Here is a 20121-nt window from a genome sequence, read left to right as displayed (position 1 = left end):
TCCTTATTATCTCTAAAATGTATGTACATACGTACAGTCCCTTAAGTCCCATTGAGTTCAGACCAGAAGACCTTTCATACCTATGACTGACGCCAACACGAAGTCCATTATTTCATTTTTCCTATATTACATATTAAAAATTTACTTTTTGTGATAATGTGGAACTAAACTGGAATAAATTATATCAATTTCAATCATTTATTGAAATAATGACTTTTCGTATTCCATGGCTTGTTTTATAAATTGAGAGATCCACCTCACCGGGCACCATTTTTTTTAAGGTTTCTTTTAAAATTGCTAAATGGTAAATGCTAAATGCTAAATTGCTAAATCCTGACAGGAAACATGTGCTAACAGAGGATGGAACAGAAAAATGGCAGTTCTTTCACGGGGTTTATCCTGTTGGGGTTCTCTAACCGGCCTCAACTGGAGCTAGTCCTCTTTGTGGTCCTCCTGATCTTCTATCTGTTCACTCTGCTGGGAAACACCACCATCATTGCCTTGTCCCACCTCGACCCACATCTTCAGACTCCCATGTACTTTTTCATCTCCAACCTAAGCTTTCTGGAACTGTGTTACACAGCCAGCACTGTCCCACAGCTCCTGGTTCATCTCAGGACAAAAGACAAGTCTATTTCCTTTGGTGACTGTGCAGTTCAACTGTTTGTCTTCTTAGGGTTGGGATGCACGGAATGCATTCTGTTAGGGGTCATGGCGTTTGACCGCTGTGCAGCCATCTGCAAGCCCCTGCAGTACACGATGATCATGCACCCGCGTCTCTGTGCCCTCATGGCTTGTGCATCATGGTTCTTTGGTTTTGCCAATTTCTCATTGCAAACAATGCTCATCTTCATTGTACCACTTTGTGGGAGAAATAAAATAGACCACTTCCTTTGTGAGATCCCTGCACTGCTCAAGCTTGCTTGTGTTGATACCACTGTTTATGAGGCAGAGATGTTCTTTGCCAGTGTGATCATTCTCCTCGTACCTGTGACATAATCATCTTCTCCTATGGTCAGATTGTCAGGGCGGTCTTAAGAATACAGTCATCCGCAGGGCAGAGGAAAGCGTTTGGCACATGTGGGTCCCACATCACAGTGGTCTCACTGTTCTATGGCACGGCCATCTATGCTTACCTCCAGCCCAGCAACAACTACTCCCAGGATCAGGGCAAGTTTGTTTCTCTGTTCTATGCCATCGTCACCCCCACGGTCAATCCCGTCATATATACGCTGCGGAACAAGGATGTGATGGGGGCAATGAAGAAGGTGCTTTGCAGGGGACAGGACTCCAGATGACCGGGTGGGGAAGTCCCATATATGGAAAACATTGCATGCCAGAGTGATTAAGATATTTGTGACCTACGTGGATCATCTAAAATTGTCCATGATAAATCTCAAGGGAATTTACCTACTTCATTCTTTTGTGCAAATGAGCTCTCAAAATCCAAGTTCATGGATTCACACACTTCCTGGGATGCTGATTTTTGTTACCAGATATTATGCATATATATACATATATATATATTATTTAATTTGAACTAGAGAGAGCATGAGTAGCAGGGGTATAGGGAGAGACAGAAAGAATCTGAAGAATCTGAAGCAGACTGTACCCTGAGCGCAGAGCCTGATGCTGGGATCAGTCCCACAACCCTGAGATCACAACCTGAGCTGAATCACGTGTTGGGCACTCAACCACATGCACCCACCAGGCTGCCCGAGCATCTCCTCACATCCGTATATTTGAGAGCTTCACAGGTTTTCTTATTTCACTCTCATTTGGGAATCCTATTCCATTTCAAAGTGCAAAAAGACATTCATGCACATAATATGAAGGCATAGGCAAAATAAGAATAGGAGCCACTAACATGCTGTAAGAAATGTTAACATTTTAGCATTTTGTAGCAACTGCTGGAGGAGTGTCACTTATTCTTGTATTTGAATCATGGCTGTATTTCCACGTCCATAGGTTGACTGTATCATTGCTTTTTCACAGAATTAGGTGAAAATTTCACAGAATTAGGTGGGCATCTGTGGGAAAAGCACACTTTTAGATGAAAGAGAAATTTGGTAACATCACTTCTGAAAAAGCCACTCAGATATCAGGCCGGGTGTCATGTGAGCAGTGTGACAGTGGTTTTATGCAGCCTGTGTGAGGCGTTCATGACACACAGCGGCAGGGCCTGGTGCGTTGCTGCCGATACACTGAGCAGCAGCTGCCAAGTAGCAGACAGTGCTTACGTGTCATGTTGTGCTGCCGTCATAGGAGCACCCATGTGAGGTCTGCAAGCTGTTTACGCAGCTCATGAGCTACCCCCTGCATTCAAAATGACTTTCAAGACATTATTGTAAGTGAACAGTACATAGCTCAGTTCCTAGTCAATATTCTACACCTTCTATCTACAATGATGCAGCAAAAATTTCAAAGGATGAAACATTTAGATCTTCTCTTTGTACCATTTTGTAATTTTTTTTTTAGATTTTTATTTATTTGACAGCCAGAAATCACAAGTAGGCAGAGAGGCAGGCACAGAGAGAATAGAGGCAGGCTCACTCCCGAGCAGAGACCCCCCCCGCCATGTGGGGCTCGATCCCAGGATCCTGGGATCATGACCTGAGTCGAAGGCAGAGGTTTAACTCACTGAGCCACCCAGGTGCCCCCAATTTTGTAAATTTTTTGATCCAGGCTTCAACTGATCAATGCTTTGTGTCTCACATCTGCCCAAGGCCCCAGGCAATTTGAATGCAGGGACACATGAAAGGAAGAGAAATGACTTCTGTTTCCCAGGAAATCCCATGTTCCATTGAGCTTACTCCTTTTCACCAGGAGAAAACTTAGAGAAATAAATAAAATGTATGTGAGCTATTAAAGATGTCTGTGTATCTGAGGTTTATAGATAGCCATCTCATTATGAAATAAGTGTCACGCAGTTCTGAATTCTGCACACTACCCAGTGCAGGTAGATGTGTTTGTGTATGGGCTGAACACATACGCATAACAACTCTATTGTTCCCCATCCTGACTGCTGACCGGCTTCCCTAGAGCCTTGAACCCCTGATCTGGCCATGCTTGTGCCAAGTGATCTTGCTGCAGAGACAGCATGTGGAGGCTGGAAATGACACCCAGGAGAGATCATGCACATGGTCAGGTCCTCTCTGTTCCACTATGACATCACAGTATTCTTTCTTGGTATCAACACCTAGACTGTATCTTGACACCAGAGCAAGGCTTCATGTATGCCAGTAGGAAAACAGTTCTGTACACTGTTTATCCCTGATGGTGACAAATTTCCTGCTTTCTGTTATGTTTCAGCCACATCGTGGCAGTTATACCCAAATGGTCACTTTAAAGTCCCTCAAGTGAACTGTCTTTGGTGCAAAACCCTCAAGGTCTCATGACGTTGTAGAGCCTATTGTACTGCATGAACAAGTCCTTCTCTGAACCTGGGGCAAAATATTTATTTCCTTTAAGTGAATGTGTGAACAGCATTTGGATGTTTACAGCTCATGGATATAGGTTATAAAGATCAAAGGTGTCTGGGATTCATGCCAAAAAAAAAAAATCTGTTAAGAGACCAAACACAAGTTCAGGATTGTTCGGTGACATTTTTCTAATGTTAGGAATCTGCTCCCCATGGTGTCCATGCCTTGTCTGTAACAGACCCCACGGTTGTGTAAATTGTCACCAATATTATTTGGACCATTTCCTTCTGCGTGTTCACCAGTAAGTGTGGCATGGCTGTGCACCTGTACCCAAGGTTTGGCTAAATTATTTATTCCATCTGTGTTTAGCCCCTGGAGGGCAGGAGGATCATGATGCTCTAGAGCAAGTCCTGGGTTCTTCCAGCTCTTCTGCTTCTGAGGAACACAAGGCGCAACCCACTGGCTCAGGTAGTGATGACAGAGACCCAGAATGTCAGTCAGATCACATGAAACACAGTTTTTAACAGAATGTGATTCATTACCAGTTATAGAAGGATACCAGCTAGCAGGAGTGTGTGGAGGAGGCCCCAGAGCCATCAGACACAGCTTGGCAGACCACTTGACTGCAACAGAAAGCCTCTTTCTTCTCAAATGTGAGGCAGATCTTCTGTGGTACGAGTCAGCACAGAGAAGGGCTGAGGGGATTCTCACATTATGTGTCCCTACCTTCATAGCCCTGTCCTGGCTTTAGGACTGTTATTTGGTAGCATATCTTCAGTGTGTAGAGTGTAGGTTCCAAACGGACCCTATGAATCAAGCTGCAATCACTACTAGGTCAGAAATCACAGCAAAGCCACCCCTGTGAGACCCTCATGTCCCTCAGAGTCTGTGCATTTAGTTACTGTTTGCCCGAGTTTTGCTCTGTCCAGGCTAAGTGAGGAGAGAGGAACAGGTTATAGGTCTCTGTGAGCCCTTTCCTTTGCAGGTGGCTTCTTTTCAGATGCTTGTCTTGTAATACAGGTGAGAACTTCTTTCCTCACTGTGGTATTGGAGTGTATTGCAGACCAGGCCGTTCAGACTCTGGAACCACTGTGCATGGAAACGTGGTTTTCTGGGAAGGTAGGCTCTGTGTCAGTGCTGAAATGAGTGCTGCTCAGAGGGGTCAGAGGATGGGGTCCCTCAGATGGTCTAGGGACTGGACACTTGCTTTGGGGAGGGAGACAGTTCCTTCATCCCCCAGGGTTCTTCCTCTTCTTTTGGAGTTAAATTAGTAAGAGTAGAGTTAATAGGAGAAAAACTCTGATGCTTTATTACTTGAACATGGAAGCTCAATGATGAAATTGAGACCCAAAGAAGTGACCAAGACAGGCAGTTTTTACACCTTTTATTCAGAGACAAATGTGTGCGGAATAGAGAGTATAATGGATATACGTGATTGGGAGCTTTATTTAGGAAGGAATTCTAATTGGAATTTGGGCTGATGTGGCAGATTCCTAGAAAAGTAGCAAGGTTTGTTTCTATAGCTTTCTCTACTCTAAGGTCCCTGCCTGTGGTGTCAGGATGTCTTTTTCTTCTTCATCCTGGTCAGGCTCCTTTCATGGGGAGATGTGTTTCCTTCTTTCAGGAGGAGAGAGGACAGTGTGATGTCCTTGCACCCGCTGCTTCTGAAGTAGCTTCCATCCAAGATAGTCAGTATGACCTTGAGGCCCATTTTGGGATCTGCCCTGGGTCTCTCCCCTTGCCATACACTTGATGCTTTCTAAAAACTTAATTCCATTGATTTACACTGTTGGGTGGATTTATTTTAACCATTCGGACCTGAGCGCTGGGTATGGTACGTAAACAATGACTCTTGGAACACTGAAAAAATAAAATGAAATTAAAAGAAAGGAAAGTCAAGTAAAAAAGAAATCTATGAGGTCTTTAAGAAGTGTAAGGTCTTCTGATAAAGCAACATTTCTGAGGACAGTTTTAAGCTCTTTTGAGAATGATGTTTGCTGGTCTGTTCTTGACCTGTGTCTTTCGTCTCAGTGATCATCCTGGACATTTTTGTTCTTTAGGATTTTATTTATTTGTGTCAGAGAGAGAGAGAGAGAGAGGGAGAGAGATCACAGCACAAGCAGCAGAGGGAGAAGTGTGCTCCCCGCTGAGCAAGGAGCCTGATGATGGACTTGATCCCAGTTCCCTAGGATTATGAACTGAGCTGAAGGCAGATGCTTAATGTCTGAGCCACCCAGGCATCCCGCATCCTGGACATTTTTAATGGGTGGATTATTTGGGATCCTCACGGTCAATGCAACGTCATGATCAATTGTCAAAGCCATTCCAGGAGTTCCCCCTGATTCTGTGTTGCAGGTCATAAACAGTGCTTTCCAGGTGTTTTTAAGTCCCCATTTCAACCATGTGGAAATATTGAAATAGTTTTGCAAGATTCTTTTTGGAAAACTTCTTTATTAACATATGGAAATGAGAACTCTGTTTTTTGTCTTTAAAGGAAGTATCTTGGCTACAATGTGTGTTTTAGCATAAAACCACCCTCTCTCTGATTCATTGTCTTTCTTGGAAAAACCATCGTATACTTCCCAAAGAATGTTTCTTCTCAAATGCCACCACGACTGGTTACATTCTGGCTTGCATTTAGATTGATGTAAGATATGTATTAGTACATTATCACACACACACATGGATATGCACTTGCACAAATAAATGTGTTCCACTTACAATCTCTTGTAGGTCAATCTCTGAACCCTTTTGTGAAGTTGAATAGTAGAAGAAACAATGTTTCCATTACCTTGTACTACTTTGAAGTGACAGGATTATAAATGATGCATTTCCAATGTGTTCTGAAATGTGTACAAATATACCCAAGTATGTGTGGTAACAGTTTATTCCTGCAGGTAACATTGCAAAGGAAACAACCACTTACCAGGAGGTGGTGGGGATGTGTGCTGTTGACAAATTCCACACCAGTAAAGAACTGAATAGGGCAAACTATGCTCTTTTTGTTTTCATAAAAGATACACATAAGTAAATAAGTTTAGATATGCCATTCTTTCATTCTCTGGATTTAAATTTCGATCAGAAAGAGTGGGCTGTGTTTTTACATTGGATAATTCTAGAAAATCTCATTTAATAACTTTGTGGAAAGATTTTTTTAAAACTTACTCTTATTTTTTAAGATTTTATGTATTTGAGAGCGAGAGAAAGAGAGAGCATGAATGGGGAGGGGAGCAGCAGAGGAGAGGGAGAGGGAGAAGCAGACTTCCCACTGTGCAGGGAACAGAATGTGGGGCTCCAACCCTGGACCTTGAGATCATGACCTGAGCAGAGGGTAGATATTTAACTGACTGAGCCACCCAATGGCAGGGAGGGGCAGAGAGTGAGAGAGAACCTTAAGCAGAGTCTGGCCTGAGGGTGGAGCCTGACTTGGGGCTTGATCTCAGTACCCTGAGAACACAACCTGAGCCCAAACCAGGAGGCTGACTCTCAAACAAGTGTGCCACCTAGGAGCCCCCATAAGGAGATTTTTGTATTAAATAGCAGGAAAAATCTGACCTTAGGGGACAAATAGGAAGTGGGATGAAAAAATTGAGTGATATCTCTTGTATTTATTTATTTTCTCCCCAGATATACTAAGATAGATCTGACATGTAGCATTGAGCAAATTTAGGAGTAGAAAATATGAATATCTACATATAACAAAACTGTCACCAACCTAGGGTCACTTAAACCTCCATCTCATCACATAGTTACCCTTTCTTCTTTGTGGTGAGAACGATTGAGATCTACTCTCAGCCACTTTCAAGTCTGTAATACAATCACAGTAACTCTGTGCACCATGGACCATGCGGTGCATTAGCTCCTCAGGACTTTCATGTGATAAGTGGTAGTCGGTTCCCTTTACCCAACATCTCCCACTTCTCCCCCTCTTTCCCCTGGTGACCACATTTTGACTCTCTGTACCTACAGGTTCAACTTTTCTGGATCCCAAACTTACGTGGAACCAAAGAGTGTTTGTCTTGCTCTTCTGACTTATTTCACTTGGCAGTAATGCTCTCAAGGTCCATTCATGTGGTCACAAATGGCAGGATTTCCTTCCTTCTCCTGGCTGAATAATATTGCTTTAGATACTTAATCCACATCCTCTTTCTCCGTTCATCTGTGTGGATACTTAGGTTGTCTCCACATTTGGCCATTGTGAATAGTGCTGCCGTGAATATTGGAGGGCATGCATCTCTGTGATATCCTGATTTCATTTCCTTTGGATGGATACTTAGAAACTGGTTATGGATACAATAGCATTTCCCTTGCTATTTTTTTTGAGGAATCTCCTTACTGCTTTCCTTGGAGGCTGTATCAATTTACATTCCCATCAACTGTGCAGGAGTGTTCCCTCACTGACTTTTATTATCTCTTGTCTTCTTTATGACAACCACTTTAACAGGTTCAAGTGATATCTGTGGTTGTGTTTTGCATGTTCTTGACATATCTCTTGGCTAGTTGTATGTATTCTTTGGAAAAATGTCAATTCAGTTTCCCTGTCCTTTAAAAGTGTTGGTTTTTATGCCCTTGAATTGCATGAGTTTCTTTTTTTAATTATTTTTCTATTTCTTTATTAACATATAATGTATTATTAGCCCCAGGAGTACAGGTCAGTGATTCACTAGTTTTACACACTTTACAGCACTCACCATAGCACACACCCTCCCCAATGTCCATAATCTCACCACACACTCCTTACTACCCCATCCCCAGCAACCCTCAGTTTGTTTTGTGAGATTAAGAGTCTCATGGTTTGTCTCCCTCCCGATCTCATCTTGTTTCATTTATTCCTTTCCTACCCCCAGTCCCTCACATTGCCTATCAGCTTCCTCATGTCAGAGAGATCATATGATAATTGTCTTTCTCTGATTGACTTATATTGCACAGCATAATACCCACTAGTTTCATCCACATTGTCGCAAATGGCAAGATTTCATTTCTTTTAATGGTTGAATAGTATTACATTGTGTATATATATATACACCACTTCTTCTTTATCCATTCATCTGTTGATGGATATCTAGGTTCTTTCCATCGTTTGGCTATTGTGGACATTGCTGCTATAAACACTCAGATGCACATGTCCCTTCGGGTCACTACATTTGTATCTTTAGGGTAAATATCCAGTAGTGCAATTGCCAGGTCGTAGGGAAGCTCTATTTTCTACTTTTTGAGGAACATCCATGCTGTTTTCCAGAGTGTCTGCACCAGCTTGCATTCCCACCAACAGCGCAGGAGGGTTCGCCTTTCTTCGCATCCTTGCCTGCATCTGCCATTTCCTGACTTGTTAATTTTAGCCGTTCTGACTGGTGTGAGGTGGTATCTGACTGTGGTTTTGATTTGTATTGAACTGCATGAGTTTCTTATATGTTTCAATATGACCCCTTATCAGGTAGAAGATATGTAAGTATTTTCTCCCTTTCTGTAGGCTGACTTTTCATTTTCTTGATTGTTTCTTTTGCTGTGCAGAAGGTTTTTAGATTGATGTAATTTCGTTTATTAATGTTTTGCTTTTGTTGCTAATGCTTTTGGTGTCACATGCAGGCCCTGAGTTGAAATTGGATCACACAGGGGACCAGTTTGCAGGTAGGGTAATGCTAGACCACCCTCATTTGATAAATGTCAACATGTCCATTGTCACGAATCTTTTCCTCTATGTTGTCTTGCAGGAGTTTTACCACTTCAGGTCTAACATTTGCCTCAATCCATTTCAAGTCAAGTTTTGTGAGGTATATAATATAAAGCTCCAATTTCATTTCTCTGCATGGACTTAGCCAGTTTTCTCAGGACCATTCATTAAGGGGACTATGTTTCCCCATAAATATCTCAACTTTTTTGTCAAATATCAGTTGTCTTTGTTGGCTTTTGGGTGTATGTCTGGGCTCTTCATTCAGTTCCTTTACTGTATGTGTCTGTCTTTTCAGCCAGTACCATACTGTCTTCATCACTAGAGCTTTATAATATAGTTTGAATCAGGGAGTGAGATGCTTCCTACTTTGTTCTTCTCTGTCATGGTAGCTTTGAAAATTGGGAACTTTTGTGGCTCCATACAGATTTTAAGTTTGTTTTTCTCTATCTGTGAAAATGTCAATCAAATATTGATAGGGATTTCTTTGAATCTATAATGGTTTGGGGTAGCATGGACATTTTAGGAATATGAATTCTTTTAAGTCATGAATATAGATTATCTTAATTCACTTTTGATTTCTTTCATCAAAATCTTATAGTTTGAAGTGTATAGATCTTGGTTCAGCTTATTCCTGTGTTTTTTTGTTTTTGATGCTATAGCAAATGGGTTGAAAAAAATCTTTTCCCATATTGGTTGTTATTGTATAGAAAGGCAACAAATTTGTGTATGTTGAGTTTCTATTCTATGACTTTATTAAACTTATTGGTGAGTTCTAACACTGTGTTTGTGGTGTCTATGAATTTCTCTATATAAGATCATATTATTTCCAAACAAAGATGATTTCACTTAAAAAAAAAATTGGATTCCATTTATTCCATTTCTTCCCTCAGATTGCTGAGACTGGGTCTTGCTGTCTATGTTCTGTAAGAGTCCTGAAGGTGTCATCTTTCTCTTGTTTCTGATCTTAGAGGAAAAGCTTCCAGCCTTCTGCCATTGAGTGTGTTAACCATGGGTTTGTCACATACGGCCTCTATTACATTGAGACATATTCCTTCTACACCTAATTTGTTGAGTGTGTTTACCATGAAAAGACATCGTGTTTTGTTAAATGATTTTTTTTGCCTCTATTGAGGTAATCTATTTGATTTTTCTCTTTCATTCTACTAACGTGGTGCCCCACATCTATAGATTTCGTATGTTGGCTTATCCTGCATCCTGTTATACATCTTGATGATGGTGTATGAACTTCTTAACCTGGTGTTGAATTTTGTTTGCTAATATTTTTTAGAGGTTTATTTATGTATTTGGCAGAGAGGGAGAGAAAGCACAAGCAGGGGGCATACTAGAGGGAAAGGGAGAAATGGACTCCCCGCAAAGCAAGGAGTCCAAGACAGAGCTCAATCCCAGGACACTGGGATCAGGATCTGAAGCAAAGGCAGCAACATAACTGACTGCACCAGCCAGATGCAGTTCTTAGATGATTGTTCTTTTTGTTTGTTTGTTTGTTTGTTTATTTACAGCATAACTATGTTCATTGTTTTGGCATCACACCCAGTGCTCTATGCAGTACCTGCCCTCCCTATTAACCACCACCTGGTTCCTCAACCTCCCACCCCCTGACCCTTCAAAACCCTCTGGTTGATTTTCAGAGTCCATAGTCTCTCATGGTTCCACTCCCCTTCCAGTTTCCCTCAACTCCCTCTCCTCTCCATCTCCCCATGTCCTCCATGTTCTCTGTTATGCTCCACAAATAAGCGAGACCATATGATACTTGACTCTCTCTGCTTGACTTATTTCTCTCAGCATAATCTCTTCCAGTCCCGTCCATGTTGCTACAAAGGTTGGGTATTCATCCTTTCTGATGGAGGCATAATACTCCATTGTGTATATGGACCACATATTCCTTATCCACTCATCCGTTGAAGGGCATGTTGGTTCTTTCCACAGTTTGGCGACCGTAGCCATTGCTGCAATAAACATTGGGGTACAGGTGGCCATTCTTTTCACTACATCAGTATCTTTGGGGTAAATACCCAGCAGTGCAATTGCAGGGTCATAGGGAAACTCCATTCTTAATTTCTTCAGGAATCTCCACACTGTTCTCCAGAGTGGCTGCACCAACTTGCATTCCCACCAACAGTGTAAGAGGGTTCCCCTTTCTCCACATCCTCTCCCACACACGTTGTTTCCTGTCTTGCTAAATTTGGCCATTCTAACTGGTGTCAGGTGGTATCTCAATGTGGTTTTAATTTGAATCTCCCTGATGGCTAGTGATGATGAACATTTTTTCATGTGTCTGATAGCCATTTGTAAGTCTTCGTTGGAGAAGTGTCTGTTCATATCTTCTGCCCATTTTTCGATATGATTATCTGTTTTGTGTGTGTTGAGTTTGAGAAGTTCTTTATAGATCCTGGATATCAACCTTTTGTCTGTCCTGTCATTTGCAAATATCTTCTCCCATTCCGTGGGTTGCCTTTTGGTTTTGTTGACTGTTTCCTTTGCTGTGCAGAAGCTTTTGATCGTGATGAAGTCCCAAAAGGTCATTTTCACTTTCGTTTCCTTGGCCTTTGGAGACACATCTTGAAGGAAGTTGCTGTGGCTGATATCGAAGAGGTTACTGCCTATATTCTCCTCTAGGATTCTGATAGATTCCTGTCTCATGTTGAGTTCTTTTATCCATTTAGAGTTTATCTTTGTGTATGGTGTAAGAGAATGGTCGAGTTTCATTCTTCTACATATCGCTGTCCAGTTTTCCCAGCACCATTGATTGAAGAGACTGTCTTTTTCCATTGAATATATTTTCCTGTTTTGTCGAAGATTATTTCACCATAGAGTTGAGGGTCCATATCTGGGCTCTCCACTCTCTTCCACTGGTCTATGTGCCTGTTTTTATGCCAGTACCACGCTGTCTTGGTGATCACAGCTTTGTAGTAAAGCTTGAAATCAGGTAACGTGATGCCGCAATTTTGTTTTTGTTTTTCAACATTTCCTTAGCAATTTGGGGTCTCTTCTGACTCCATACAAATTTTAGGATTATATGCTCTAGCTCTTTGAAAAATACCGGTGGAATTTTGATTGGAATGGCATTAAAAGTATAGATTTCTCTAGGCAGTATAGACATTTTAACAATGTTTATTCTTCCAATCCAAGAGCATGGAACAGTCTTCCATCTTTTTGTGTCTTCTTCAATTTCTTTCATGAGTGTTCTGTAGTTCTTCGAGTACAGGTCCTTTACCTCTTTGGTTAGGTTTATTCCCATTTATCTTATGGTTCTTGGTGCTATAGTAAATGGAATCGATTCTCTAATTTCCCTTTCTGTATTTTCCTTGTTAGTGTATAAGAAAGCCACTGGTTTCTGTACATTGACTTTGTATCCTGCCACGTTACTGTAGTTCCTCGAGTACAGGTCCTTTACCTCTTTGGTTAGGTTTATTCCCAGGTATCTTAGGTTTCTTGGTGCTATAGTAAATGGAATCGATTCTGTAATTTCCCTTTCTGTATTTTCATTATTAATGTATAAGAAAGCCACTGATTTCTGTACATTGACTTGTATCCTGCCACGTTGCTGAATTGCTGTATGAGTTCTAGTAGTTTGGGGGTGGAGTCTTTGGGGTTTTCCATATAAAGAATCATGTCATCTGCGAAGAGAGAGAGTTTGACTTCTTCCTTGCCAATTTGGATACATTTTATTTCTCTTTGTTGTCTGATTGCCGTTGCTAGGACTTCTAATACTATGTTGAACAAGAGTGGTGAGAGTGGGCATCCTTGTCGTGTTCCTGATATCAACGGGAAGGCTGCAAGCTTTTTCCCATTGAGGATGATATTTGGTGTGGGTCTTTCATAGATAGATTTTTGAAGTTCAGGAATGTTCTTAAATGTTCTTTTTTAAAAAGATTTTATTTATTTACTTGACAGACAGAGATCACAAGTAGGCAGAGGAAGGCAGAGAGAGAGGGGGGGGGAAGCAGGCTCCCAACTGAGCAGAGAGCCGGATGCGGGGCTCGATCCCAGGACCTTGGGATCATGACCTGAGCTGACGGCAGAGGCTTAACCCTCTGAGCCACTCAGGCACCCCAGTTCTTAAATGTTCTTAACGATGCTAGTTCTTAAATGATCAGGAGTGAAAGAGTAGTTATACTTCTATTAGACAAAATATGGTTCAATCCAAAAAGGGTTGCAAGGGTAAATTAGAGTGGACAACTGAGTCTGAAGGGCTAGTATTACCTCTGAGAGATATTTTTATGTCACCAGAGTGAAATCCATGCTTTAGGGACTGAAGATGGATGTGTTTTTAGTGGTCCCAGGAGTGTCCTGTCCCATGGAACTCATTAGCCTCAGCTGCAGTATTCAGAGTTTGGCTCCCAGAGACAGCCAAAGAGGAAGTCTCTGGAGAGGGGACATCAAGAGGTCATCAATCTCTGGCTTCCAGTTTGACTGGGAGTGAAACTATGTCTCCATTTAACTTCCATTTACCATTCCATGTAATAGTACTAGCTACAATATTCTTTGCTAGTGTTTAAATTCCTTTTTAAATTTGAGACACACATTATTCACATAACATTGTAATAGTTCTAGGCATACAATGTAACGGTTCCTTACTGGTCTATGAAGTGGAGTCATCACCCCAGTGATTGTGGTTAACATGCACTGCTGCAAGCAGTCACCTCTTTTCATCTAGAGATGAGAACGTTTATGATTTATTCTCTTAGCAGTTTTCAAATATGTGATATGGTATATCAATACTCCTTTAGTTCTGGATCAGCATGTGGAGCTCGAGGGCTGCGTGAGATAGGACAGCATATAATGAATGATTGTAAGGGAATGATGAGGCTATCCACAGCATCATTAAGGACACCAGTCGTGGTGACTGAGATGTTAGATGATCCCTTTGTTAAAAGAGAGATGGCAAGAGGCAGTGCTCCTACTTTGGGCTCAATTGTGTCCCAGCAAAAGCTGTGGTCATATCCTAACACCTTGTGCATATGAATGTGACCTGTTTGAAGAGAAAGTCTTTGCAGATATAATCAAATGATGAGAGGGTTCTATGTGATGAAGGTGGCCTTTAATCCAGAATGGCCAGTGTCTTTATGAGAAGCGAAATCAGAGACACAGACACAGATACAGGAAGAATGCCATGTGACCACAGAGGGAAATTTGGAGAATGATGAATCTACAAACCAAGGAAGACCAAGGATTTCTGGCATCAGGAAGCTAAAAGAAAGACTTGAAACACATTCTCCTGTAGAACCTTCAGAAAAGGGGTACCCAGCTGGCACCTGATTTTAGACTGGCTTCCTGTACCATGAGGGAAAATGTGTCTTGTTTTAATTTTTTTTTTTAATTTAAATCTTAGGTGGTTAACATACAGTACAATATTGGTTTCTGGAGCAGAATTCAGTGATTCATCGCTTGCATGAAACACCCAGTGCTCTTCCCAAGAGTCCTCCTTCATACCTTTCACCCATTTTACCTCACCACTACCCACCTCCCTCTGTCAGTGCTCAGTGTGTTCTCTGTCATGAAGACTCCCTTATGGCTACATTCCCTCCCTTTGTTTTCTCTTTTCCCCCTTCTCATATGTTCGTGTCTTTTCTTTCTTAAATTCACATATGAATGAGATCATATGGTAGCTGTCTTTCCCTAACTGTGTTATTTCACTAAGCATAATACACTCCAGCTCCATCTACATTGTTGCAAATGGCAAGACTTCATTCTTTGTGATGGCTGAGTAGTATTCCACATCTTCTTTATCCATTCGTCAGTCGATGGACATTTGGGATCGTTCCATAATTCAGCTATTGTTGGTAATGCTGGTGTAAACATTGGGGTGCAAGTATCCCTTTTACACTGTATTTTTGTATTGTTTGGATATATTCATGGTAGTGCAAATGGTGAGTTGTAGGGTAGCTCATGTTTAATTTTTTGAGGAACCTACATACCATTTTCCAGATCGGCTGCACCAGCTTGCATTGCCAGTAACAGTGCAGGAGGGTTCCCCATTCTCTGTTTCCTCCCCCATATCTGATGTTTCCTCTGTTGTTAATTTTAGCCTTTATGACAGGTGCGACATGATAGCTCATTGTGGTTTTGATATGTATTTCCCTGATGCCGAGTGACATTGAGCATTTTTTTTTAATGTGCCTGTTAGGCATTCAGATGTCTGTTCTCTGTGTAACTGGTCTGTCTTTGTGTGGTCTGTCTCTTTCAGCTTCTGTCATTTGTCCCTCTGGATTTGTCTTCTCTGTGTCTCCCTTTTTGGGGAGGCATTTCATTTTCATTTTCCCTACGTAGGCTCTTCATCTGTTTATCCCGTGGTCACCACGGATCCCAACGCAGGCAGCAGTGCAGGGCAGTGACATCTCACTTAGCAGGAAGGTTGGGCTGTTCTTAGTGCTTCCCTCACAGGGAGGACAGGTAGTGAGGAAGAGGACTGCAGAGCTGGGAAGAGTTCAGAGACCAGAGACAGCCTGTTGGAGAATGTACTGAGCTGGTGGCAATTTAGATCTTTCAGAGGAAAGACCATCCTCACTGAGGGGCACCTGGGTGGCTCAGTCAGATAAGCGTCTGCCTTTGGCTCAGGTCATGATTCCAGGGTTCTAGGATTGAGCCCCTCATCTGGCTCCCTGCTTAGCTTGGAGTCTGCTTCTCTCTATCCCTTTGCTCCTTCCCCTGCTTTTTCTCTGTCTCTCAAATAAATAAATAAAATCTTAAAGAAAAAAGAACTGAATGGTTATGATATTGCCTCCCTTGCTAACTGGACATGGAGAGAACTTCAGCTTGCCTCCACCCAAATGCATACCTTTCTCTCTCCTTTGCTCTTGACTTTGTTATAAGCAGCCCTTTGATACCATTTTTAGTTGTGACTATAATGTGCTATAATTATAGCCTTACCGCACACGTATGAGTTCATGAAGAACAGTCTGTTTTACCTGTTTTTGAACTTATGCAGAGGGATTGTTTACTTTGTAACTTGCATCCTTTCCTCAGCACTTTATGTGAAAAAGATTGTTTCAATTTGTTTAGTTGGAGTGTTATTCAGACTGTTGGAAAGTACTCCTGTATGACTAGGTCACAATTTATCAGTTTACTGGGGTTGGGTCTTTGGATTCATCCAGGTCTTGGTTAATAGCAATGATACTGTTGTGGAGTGTTCTTATATGTGTGTCTTGGGGCAGGCGATGGAGGTGATGGATAATATGGGATCCAGGAATGTGAGTGTGGGTCGGCGTCTCCAGATAATGCCTCATGATCGTCAAAGTGACTTGAGCGTGTGAGGCTGGCAGTGAGTGGAGCCTGGACACAGAGCATTAACAGCAGGTCTGTGATTCTTTCCCGAGTCAGGACACCCACACTGTAGTGCCTGCCAGTTCCCCCTCTGACTCTCAGGAGGGGATCTACGTGGTACAGGGATAACTGAGAAAATTCAAATCTAAGATCATTTTCAGCAGGAAGTAGTTAATCTCTTTTGGTTGAACAGGGTAAATGAACCTGAAACTTATGGATCTAGGAGAAACAGCCACTAACCACCGAACTTCCTTCCTTTTTTCTGTAGTGATTATTTTAACTATCCCAATAAATTAAAAATCATTTGGAACTTAAATGCAAGACTAGTTGAAGTTAAATCATGTGTGTGTTTGTAAAAAGAGATGATTTTTTAAAAACTGAGTACATCACTAAAACCTATCAGTATAAACTGAACAGTGTTCTAGATGATTTGAGATTTTGTTTTCCCCTTGCTCTATTAGAAGTTTGGTAGAATTGGGTTGCCTTCCTTTATATTCATGGTAATGATAAGAATGTTCTTAATTAGAGAGTGTCAAGTATCATATGGTTTCACTTACTTGTGGTGCATAGCAAAAAACATGGAGGACATGGGGAGATGGAGAGGAGAAGGGAGTTGAGAGAAATTGGAAGGGGAGATGAACCATGAGAGACTACAGACTCTGAAAAAAAACCTGAGGGTTTTGAAGGGGCGGGACGTGGGAAGTTGGGGGGACCAGATGATGGGTAATAGAAAGGGCATGTATTGCATGGAGCACTGGGTGTGGTACAAAAACAATGAATACTGTTATGCTGAAAATAAACAAAACAAACAAACAAACAAAAAGAATGTGCTTAATTATTATCTCTGTGATCCCATATATATTGGTTATAAATGAAATTAAATTAATAATTTATTCACATATTTACATTAAAATTATATAGCTGAATTGTTTAATGTAAATATTTGGTCAGCTGTGAGGATAAAAATCTTAGGAGATTTGTAAAACCTATAGATTATTTAGAGATGATAGCCAAGGTGGCTGGGGAGATCACGGGAGTTATTTGTCCTCTGTGAAATATGTGAAATAACAAAGGAGACAATCAAGGTCTCCTCTGACATTGTCCTTGATCGTCATTCTCCCTGAGGACAGCCATCTCTGGACAGCTCAGTGACAGGGGCTCATTAACAGTGTGGAGCAGCTGCTCCCCAGATACATCAGCCAAGGAAATGCATTAGGGTTTCGGTGCCAGCCCAGCCACAGCTGAGTGTCACAGCACCCTCTCCTGTGTCATAAGGGACTCCCTGTCATAAAGGCAGTCACTGCTTTCACGAGACCATAGTGGAGTTTGCAATTGCCTTCATCTCCTACGTCCTAGAGGCAAAGTACAGATCTCTGTACCACATGAAGACACGTGAAGTCATCACAGAAAGCATCCTTTTGCTTAGGAAAAACCTACAGATAACCCAGATTGGGTATAGTCAGCCTTTGCACTTACTGCGTACAACTTAGTGCCAATCTCCAGTACTGTCGTTAGAAAATGACTTGGAACGGAGGCTGGGAAATAGCTTAGAACCCACAGAGAAGGTGAGCAAAGGGGAGTGAAATGGAACTTGGTCTGTGTGTTGCTTTAGGAATGGAAGATGGGTTTCTTTTTAGTAGGGAATGTTCTTGAAACAGAAAAGCTGTATTGGGTTGCATAATGTTCCATTGTCTAAAGGAACAGACGGTGGTAGTTCACAAACTCTAAGAACGAAATTTAGCTGTTCGTTACAGACTCCACCAAATCATTCCCAGACGTTTCAGTGTGCAGCAGTCCATTCATTATATCTGTGCATGCACACGTGGAAAACACTTTAAGTATGCATCTATAGTGGTGGTAAAATATGACCTTCAGTAATGGAATTAGAGTATGCATATGTGTGAAAGTATCAGACTCTAGGATTCCATGCTTTCCAATTGGTTTGTATTGTCCGTGAAAACAGACAGTATTTGTTTTCTATGCTGAAAGCTCATTGTCAGTGTTTATCATTTCTAAATGGTCATTTTCTCCCTTATGAGTTACCAACATGTCTAAAATATGTAGGGAGTTTTTAAAAAATGCTATGTTGAAGATTACAACAGGAGAATTCCATATTGTGTCAAAGTGTTTCTATTCAGACACTGGGTTCCATCCTTCTATCCTTGCACAGGATCGTGAATGGACTCTTGTATGAATGCTGTTGGGGTTCTGCTTAGACGCTCTTTACCTGGCGGCTGCTCTGATCCTAACCCTGTGTGTTAGGAATATGGGCCACCAGGTGCACAGCCATTCCCTTCTTCAGAGATTTGCCCTCAGGTGAGAGGGAGCCACTTGGCCAGGGGGTCTTGTGAACATATTTGAGGCAGCTCACAGCCAGGGACAGACTCACAAGAGATAAAAGGCTGCCAATATTGAGGCAGGACTAAGTCTGATGCAATGCATGCTGCAGAACTGTGCTGCCCAATACTGGAGTAAGTAGCCACAGAAAGTCATTTAAATTTAAATAATTAAAATAAATAAAGTACAAAATTCAGTTTCTCCGCTAGGCTATTTTAAATGCTCAGGTAGTGATGGATAGTGGCTGCTGCATTAGACAGCGAAGGCTGAGTATTTCCACCAGCACAGATGCATACTTGTATGGGAGAGTGGTGTCCAGCTTCTTACAGGATCAGGCTCATGCCATCTTCCACCTGAGACCACATCCTGGCTTAGCAGCATTCTCTGCTCTGTTTTGCTTCCCTCATCCCCTTTATCCTGAGAGCATTCCCTGAACAAACCACGTGCCATGGAAATCCTGCTTGATTCTCTACTCCCATGCAACCTGGTGGAGAGCACCGTCCCTGTTCATGCGACCTGTCATTTCCAGTGTTGTGATAGCTGCCTTCACCTCACTAGCTCATCTTGCATTGCCCTTGGGGGCCTGTTGTAGAATATGTGAGATCAGCTCAGACCTAGGGGACAGAAGCTTTATTAACGTTATGGATTTTCATTCCTAGAACTCTCAGCACTCTTTCAGGATTCATTTGGGGTCTGGATAGGGCACAGTTTGTATGTAAATTATGTCAGTGACTGTTACATTTTTGAAATATCTCCAAAACAGACATTATCTTGATATCTTTGACCTTTAAAATATGTACTTCGCATACTGAGTATCTTGTTTTATGGAAACATTTATTATTCCACTAAAATTAGTAGACTTCTGTGTCAGCATTGAACACTGACGGTAATGGCTCTATCAGCTTTCGTGTACTGGTACCAAATATTTAACCTCTTCCATTAGATGTCTGTTCTCTTATTTTTTATTGTAGAATTGTATTTTTTTTTCCATTTTATTTATTTTTTCAGCGTAACAGTATTCATTCTTTTTGCACAACACCCAGTGCTCCATGCAAAACGTGCCCTCCCCATTACCCACCACCTGTTCCCCCAACCTCCCACCCTTGACCCTTCAAAACCCTCAGGTTGCCCCAACCTCCCACCCCTGACCCTTCAAAACCCTCAGGTTGTTTTTCAGAGTCCATAGTCTCTTATGGTTCGCCTCCCCTCCCCAATGTCCATAGCCCACTCCCCCTCTCCCAATCCCACCTCCCCCCAGCAACCACCAGTTTGTTTTGTGAGATTAAGAGTCATTTATGGTTTGTCTCCCTCCCAATCCCATCTTGTTTCATTTATTCTTCTCCTATCCCCCTACCCGCCCATGTTGCTTCTCCATGTCCTCATATCAGGGAGATCATATGATAGTTG

General features: G+C 41.8%; 1 pseudogene; it reads left to right on the top strand.

Annotated features, from left to right (window-relative positions):
• The first annotated feature begins 360 nt into the window (after nucleotides 1-360).
• On the top strand, nucleotides 361-1298 carry LOC123942564 (annotated as a pseudogene).
• Nucleotides 1299-20121: the final 18823 nt, after the last annotated feature.

Source organism: Meles meles, chromosome 5 (assembly GCF_922984935.1).
Source record: "Meles meles chromosome 5, mMelMel3.1 paternal haplotype, whole genome shotgun sequence".
Classification (NCBI taxonomy): domain Eukaryota; kingdom Metazoa; phylum Chordata; class Mammalia; order Carnivora; family Mustelidae; genus Meles; species Meles meles.
This window is presented reverse-complemented; position numbering and strand designations above follow the sequence as displayed.